Consider the following 8,637-nt stretch of genomic DNA (forward strand, 5'->3'; position numbering starts at 1 on the left):
CAACGTTGCACTGAACGCGGTACCGTTCAGTTGCATTTTCTTGTCGGTTTTCAAGCACGAATTTCCCGATGCATCTTGAAAGCTTATCTTGCCTCTTATGAAATTTGATAGAGCAAAAGTGTAGGCTATCGTAATGAATTCGCTACGATAGCATTAAATCCGTGGCTTGAATAAAATATTACATGCACGTTAAGTTGCACCTCCTCTCCGGAGAATTTTTTTTTCTTGCACAGAAACCAATAAACATTGACTATGTTGCGGACTTTGCATCCTTACTGCATCTGTATGAACACTTGCTCTGCAAGGTAATTAAGTGTACAGCTAGTAGATTAAGTAAATTGCTTGCTATAGTGGCACAGTGACAACGTACCCTCCTGCACAATTATGTAGAACTCGTGCAACAATGCGAAAAGCAGGCAAACGGCCTGTTCTTGTGGGGATAAAACAGTATAAAACGACACGCTGAAGAAAAGTAAATCAAAACTGTGCAGTGAAGTCAGCCAGTACTAGCAGTTCTTGCACGTTCACAGCTGATCAAGTGTGCAGAAACATTCATGCCTTACATGTTTCTAGTAAGTTTCTAATAAGTTTGTGATCACATATGTTAGTGTGTAAACCCATATAACGATATTCACTGCGATTACTATCTTTATAAGTAATGAAATACCATGCTACTTGCAAGAACATATATCACCTGAGGATTTTAGATCAAATTTCTGCATTTCAACTATACACAATATTTGGTTTATTCAATAAAAGACCACAAACTGGGCTTTCTTGCAATGACAAACTTATTCCAAACTTCACTTACATACTGGCAAGAAAAAATATTATAGACAGAAATATTGTTCAATTTGTTCACCTGCCCCACTGTGGCTATAGCATTCTGCTGCTAACACAAGGCGAGGGATTGATTTGCCAGCCATGGAAGTCGCATTTCGATGGGAGTCATAGGTGAGAAAAAAAGCTCTTGCACTTAGATTTAGTTCATCACCTTTTATTGAATCCTTACACTTCAAAATACTATTGCATAGGGGGGGCATGCTTATGCAAAATCTAACACCAATAGAAAGCAAAGGGCAGAATTGTAAAACAACCATCTTTCGTGATAATTCGAGTGTGTAAATAGTCATTGCGTCAGTATGTATTGTTCAACAGCACTGCACAAATAAGCATGATCAGGTATAGCAAGTACTCTGTCAGGAAGCTGGTTCTACAGATGTATAAATGTCAAGGCATGAATGCTCACACGTCGCACACATGGCACAAAGAAAACCTTTTTCAAGAGTTGTCCCTTCTGGCAGATATGAGTGGGCCATAAGCAGCAGAAACTTTATTGCAGGACATTGTGTAATACCGCTTATGAAAGAATGAAGAGAGTGAAGAGGCTTTTAACAGCAGTACCTCATGCTGCTCTAATAAGAGGAACGATGAGCAAAAACATTTCTGGTAGAGCACTTAAACAGTAACTTTCTGAAAGACAGAAAATTCCAGGTGAGAGTTGGAGGTACATTTGGCCCACACACACCAACAACACGGGCGTACTACAAGAAACTCTACAGCCTATGGTGTATTACAGTCTATGGGAAAGCTATCTTATACAGAAATCAAGAATGATGCAACAAGCCCTCGACAACACTGCAGACTTTCTTGGCCAGTCTGGCCTCTCGCTTTCTGATAAGTCAGCTCATATCGACGTCGAAAAAAAAAAGAAAGACTAGAATCAAGGACTACCTCAGATTGCACATTGTGATCCACATAGCTGGGCAAATATGCCCGCAAGTCAACATCCACAAATCCTCAGCTAGTGTAAGCCCATGACGGCAGAGCCAGCACGTGGGTGAAACAATTATGCAATGCCTGGACGCAACTTCCACACCTGGTGAAAAGAATAATCTCGAAATAATGGGGGTGGACAAGTGGATACTATAGAAAATCGCAGATGCTGTGCTTGTGTCCAAGGTATGGTACGGTATGAATTACCAGCAGCGCACAAAAAAGACAACTCATCGAATACAGGCATCGGGTAGTAATAACAGGTCTTTCCAACTGTACCATGCTTGAAGACCTCTATGAGAAAGAGCTAACGAACAAGCACCTAGACAGAGTAGAGTTGCAGCCTGCAGCACAAATTCTTTGTCTCAAGAGCTCAGAACCTCGTCCCAAGATACTATGCCAGCCAGCATATGAGATGCAAAGACAACTACCCCTCCCTTCAAAACACAACCTCGGGAGTACCTGAACTTGAAACACAACAGGCCCATATCGTGGAATACGGGGGCAAACAATTAGGCCAGGAGACTATACGCAACTGCCAAACACACAGAGGAGGTTGCTAATCATGAAGATGCAAGCAAACATAAGGCATATATAGTACACTGATCTGGCAATAGCAGTGTAACAGTAGTATGACACTACATAAAACTAAACCCCATATAAGTGAGTACCATTCCAGGTCATCCTACGCCTAGAAAAGCTGAACTGAAAGCAATCAAAGCAGAACTTGTAGTGCAGATTACACCCTGCACAACACCCTGCATGGATTCACCAGAAACTGTCGGGGCCTGCAGATCACACAAGATTGTCAGGAAAATCAGGAAATTGACACGCGACTTGCAAGCACATGGCCAAAAATTAAATTACAGGATACATAGCCATGCAGATATTCCAGGACACAGGCGGGCTTATTATAAGCCTGACATAATAACTGAAAACTAGATGAGTTTGTGTGTATTCATTATTAACTAAAGTGCAACAGATAGACAACAGACAAGAACGAAGCACTCTGTGTGTTCACTTCGTTCCTGTCTATCGCATTTCTGTTGCACTATAGTTAATGAATTCATAAGGCTGCACAGGAGAAGAATGATACCTCTGCCCAAGGGCCCGATCTCACATCCAAATCCATGCGCGCGCACGCGCGCACACACACACACACACACACACACACACACACAAATGTTGCAAGAGTGCATAGCATGAAGCAGTATCAACAGGATGGCACTAGATATGGATGAGGACTAACTTTCAACTCAGGTTCATTTGTACAAATGTGGCGAGTTATATAAATTACCAGAAAAAAAAAGGACGATGAGCAAAACGAGAACAAGGTGAAAGCAGGAGCCAACGTTTCTACAAGTGGACTTGTCTTCAAGGTCCACGTGTGGAAACGTTGGCTCCTACTTTCACCTTGTTCTCATGTTGCTCATCGTCTTGAATTTCCATCTCCTGCCTTCCCCGAGTTTTCCCCAGAAAAAGAAAGACATTTTTGAAGGATAGATAAAAATTGGTACCTGATGCAGCCAAACATAAATAAATATGCTACAGAAAGAAAATACAGAAAAATTCCAAGTGCAGGAAAAAATCATTACAATTGCCAATCCTGCATGCCAGCACCTTTCAAGAAACACTGTTGTTATTCCAGTAGACAGACTGACAGCTTGCTTATACAAGCACATTCTTCCAGTTCCATGCCATTGGGAAAAAAATGAGTTTCCTGGAAGGTAGCCACATGCACACTTGGTGATTGCAGTATTTTTTTTCCTGGACTTGTACATATATATATGTATTTTCTCCCTTTCCTGCTTTTATGTTTGGTTTCATCAAGCACTAGTCTTTATCAGGTTGTATTGCTGTACTACTTTGTGATAACCTTTATAGATCACTGCATTTTCACAATAAACCTTTTAATTAGAAGTTAGCGTACCCTGTTCTTACTGCTTCACACTGTACATTCTTGCTACATTGGCCAAATAAAAGATTTTATAAGGTATCATGAGGGCCACTAAAGTGACTTGTTGCAGTCTAAAAAAAAACGAATAGCCTGGCTGCAAATGGCACCAGAGAACACATAGGACAAACAAGGAAACCCGAGATGATCTAACAAGCAAAAGGTTAATGTACACACTGAGTAAATGCTTGCTGACAAGCAATAGACAACATACACAAAAAAGAGAAGCAAAAATTCATGTGGGTTTCCTGACAAGAAATGCATCCATTTCTAATGGAGGCCGTGCTGACAAGATTAACCCAGCATTTTTAGATCTACAGCTTCCGTAATTTCTCTAGGCAGCCGATCTGCACAGAATGCTAGCTTCTTCCTCTACAATGCACGCTCAGATGTGGAGAGTGCATTGTAGAGGAAGAAGCTAGCATTCTGTGGAGATCGGCTGCCTAGAGAAATTATGGATGCTGTAGATGCAAATACACTGGGAGAATCTTGTGTCAGCATGGCCGCTGTTACACTTTCAGAGATGGATGCGTTTCCTGTTGGGATCTGTATGGACACGCATCAGATCTTGCTTCTGCTTTTTGTGTAAATTCGATTTATTGCTTGTCGACCAGCATTTACTCGGCATGTTCAATAAACTTTCATTTGTTAATACACCTCATGATTGTCTTGGTCTCTAGCAGAAAGGTGTTCATTCTTTTTACAGTGAAGCTGTATATGCCTAGGCGAAACACTCATGGTCCGATCCCAAAAACCCTAGTGTAGGGGTATGAGCCATTGTTTAAGGGGGTGGGAGCCATCGCATTCGTCTTGCATGATGGACGGAGACATTTCTTGTTGGGTAGACATAGAAATGCTTATGCATTTCAAACATACATTTATTTGCGTATTATTGCAGGGAAGGGACACAGAGCGGGATGGGGTTAAGACAAGATCATGATGTCATTATTATCTCACAGCAAAGGTGTGGTGGGCCATTGGCTAGACCGATAGTGACGTCGTTTCTCTCTAGCAGCAGAGCGTGCGTGCAGCAGTCTCTCTCCGACTTCCCTATAGGTTCAAAATGTGTCCCTGTATTTAATTAAATGAAATGTGCAGCCCCAGTGTGCCACTTCGTAACTACAGTGCATAACTGAGTCATAAACGTTATGATTAACGCATTACGAAACACAAGTGTGTAACATAATTCAGAAAGGCTTTAATGGACTCGCTGGATTAACACAATGAACCACTCATTGCACTTTCCATGATGGTGATCTTGCAAAGTGCAATGCGTGGCATTCCAAATAAACAATGTGATAAACCCAAGCCAAACATGTGCATAACCTCATTAAGAAACACAGACATAACCACTAATATAGAAAGACTTGAATAAACCATTAGAATTAACCCAGTGATAAACACCGGAGCTGCACATTTCAGCTTCGCTGGTTTACCATCTGTACAGGGTGCATGGGCAGTAAGTTTTTCTGTTATTGTTTGTTAAGTATTGTATAATGTTGTGCCAGTAAAACACATTGGGCTAGTTGGTGCAATGTATTGGTATTGCTTTTCTTGCTGGTTTTTTTCTTAATGTTGTGCCCTTCTTCCTTTTGTAACAACTTTTTTATTCCCCCTTGCATAATACTTCAACCTTGCAGCCTGCGAGGTATATAAATAAATAAGTACATAAGCACGTCATTCATTCATCTGCATACACCTTGCACCATTCCTTGCTCATCAAACGTCACTGCGTTGACATCTCGCAGCGTGCATCTACATTAACTGCCGTTTGCGTTTCGGTATGGCTTGTGAACAATGTAATGCATAAAGATTACATGACATTAAGGTTGTGACCTATGCGGTGCATATGCAAACCTTGGTAAAGATGAGATGTTGGATTGTTGAAAATAAGACAAATTGTATATGTTGCAGTTAGTTTAACAGCATTTAATTGACCTCTTGACAAAAACTTCACTTTGCATAGATTCCAACACGTACACTGAATCTGCAGTTTGCTTTTTTGCTTATTAATGCAGTCGTTACTGCATGGCCACATTGTAGATTTGAAAACAAAGTGAAATAAATTTGTTTGTTGCAATATAACAATATGTGTAGATCACTGCGATTGTAACACCAGAACTTTATACAAACATGCACACTATAGGATGCAGACAAATGCTCAGGACAAATTTCAGAATGTTTGTATCCTGATACTTATGAAAGTGAATGGTTTCATTCCATGGCTGTCAATGAGAGGGAGAGAGAAAACTTAATTGTGTTCGTGGAACGAAAACGCATTGATAAGCTTAGACATATAGTCATTGCTTAGCACTTTCGAAATGAATAATTATAGCTTGCTATCGACATTGAAGCAGCCATTCGACAGCAAGAAAAGGAATCAGTTTTTCCAGCTCTGAACATTGAATTGCAGGAAATGCAAGCAGGCATAAAATTCTGCCGACATAACCTGTTAGGAATACCAAATTGGAATAAACATTGAGGCTTGCATTTGTGCTTTCTCTGGCTGAGCAATCTAGTTTGAAATGACTCCCATAAGCATGTCGTAACAATGTTGATCTAATACAGGTTAAATGCATGACTAGCTTAAGAAATCTGGATGATTGCTATAAATTACAGTGAAGAAACTATAATATCTAATAACAATAATAATATAATAATAATATTTATTTCCACAAAACAGGCTAACCGTGAGAGGCGTGCGAGGCTGAGCAGAAAGCTGCAAAATTCTACGGCAAGTGCGCCTGCCGTGGGCCTACGATTCTGCATTATGAATAGCGCGTATTGATATGGTCTTCTTGTTAAAAGTTCCGAGTATACTACCAGCGCGAGACACGGGACAACAAAGTGGACGAGAAGCGTGTCTTTTAGAATGCTATGTTACAATGTACAGGTTTCTACAAAAGTGACGGTAACTGCTCGAAACATTTGATGCGTCGGCTTTTGCGCCTTTAGAAATATTTAGAGAGGGCTCCGATATATATATTCGCAGCGCAAGCACGGCGATGGACGAACCAGGCTAGCGCTAAGGTTGAATTTCACAACACAATTTTCATTCCACGTCGTAATCACACAGATCGTTTGAGGCTTCGTTCAGGGGCACACGCGGGCGTTCGGGTTGGTGCTTCTTGTTGCGTTTGGCGTAAGAATATGGCTAGGAGCAGGCACCATATATGCGCAATGACGGGCAATATACACGCATCATTTCTCCAGAAGCTAACGCCGAGCACGGGTAGCGCGAGGATCTTGTTGGGCTGACACGACAACTTCGTGGCAGCTGAATTCCGAATACTGCATATGCGGTGAGGGTAGCTATATGAACTTGTCGATAGGTCATCTTGTAGATTGTTGTAGCGCAGGCAGAACGAAACGGTCATAGAAGGTAGATAAGACAACACACAGCGCTGAATATAGAATAAAGAATCGCTGAACCACCTGCGAACAGCTGTTTACGTGCGCGATGTCGTACTGAACTACAGAAACCGCCGTCGCGCACTCCAAGACAAATCTTATCTAACGTTTTTAAATTAGTAAGCGTACATATTATTTGCTTATAATCAATATAAGTCAATAGTATTATAGCGTAAATGTTTTATTCACTACAATAAAATAATTATGCAGCGTGTGCCACGAAACCTGGCAGTAAGCAACCCTGGGCGTCGCACCAGTCGCATTGTTGAAGTCGCAATCATGTGAAATGAGCCCTCTAAAAATCGCATTGCGATGCGTGCGACAGCACCGATTTTCGTCGTTGCAGTCGCAGCATGTGAAACAGCCTTTAGTGTTGAAGCAATGAACGACAATCTTGCGGCCATCATTAAGTAGTATGCAATAGAAGCCGGTGGTAACTCCGTTAGACAGGATACCAGTAAGCTATCGCAGTAGACGAAAGATTTGATCAAGAAACGCCAATGCATGAAAGCCTCTAACCCTACAGCTAGAATATAACTAGCAGAACTTTCGGGGTTAATCAACAAGCTTAAGACAGCTGACATAAGGAAGTATAATATGGATAGAATTCAACATGCTCTCAGGATCGGAGGAAGCCTAAAAGCAGTGAAGAAGAAACTAGGAATTGGCAAGAATCAGATGTATGCGTTAAGAGACAAAGCCGGCAATATCATTACTAATATGGATGAGATAGTTCAAGTGGCTGAAGAGTTCTATAGAGATTTATACAGTACCAGTGGCACCCACGACGATAATGGAAGAGAGAATAGTCCAGAGGAATTCGAAATCCCACAGGTAACGCCGGAAGAAGTAAAGAAAGCCTTGGGAGTTATGCAAAGGCGGAAGGCCGCTGGGGAGGATCAGGTAACAGCAGATTTGTTGAAGGATAGTGGGCAGATTGTTCTAGAGAAACTGGCCACCCTGTATACGCAATGCCTCATGACCTCGAGCGTACCGGAATCTTGGAAAAACGCTAACATAATCCTAATCCATGAGAAAGGGGACGCCAAAGACTTGAAAAATTATAGAACGATCAGCTTACTGTCAGTTGCCTACAAACTATTTACTAAGGTAATCGTAAATAGAATCAGGAACACCTTAGACTTCTGTCAAGAAAAGGACCAGGCAGGGTTCCGTAAAGGCTACTCAACGATAAACCATATTCACACTATCAATCATGTGATAGAGAAATGTGCGGAATATAACCAACCCTTATATATAGCTTTCATTGATTACGAGAAAGCGTTTGATTCTCTTGAAACCTCAGCAGTCATGGAGGCATTACGGAATCAGGGTGTAGACTAGCTGTATGTAAAAATACTGAAAGATATCTATAGCGGCTCCACAGCCACCATAGTCCTCCATAAAGAAAGCAACAAAATCCCAATAAAGAAAGGCGTCAGGCAGGGAAATATGATCTGCAATGCTATTCACAGCGTGTTTACAGGAGGTATTCA

This window comes from Dermacentor variabilis, chromosome 3, assembly GCF_050947875.1.
Source record: "Dermacentor variabilis isolate Ectoservices chromosome 3, ASM5094787v1, whole genome shotgun sequence".
In the NCBI taxonomy this organism is placed as follows: Eukaryota; Metazoa; Arthropoda; class Arachnida; order Ixodida; family Ixodidae; genus Dermacentor; species Dermacentor variabilis.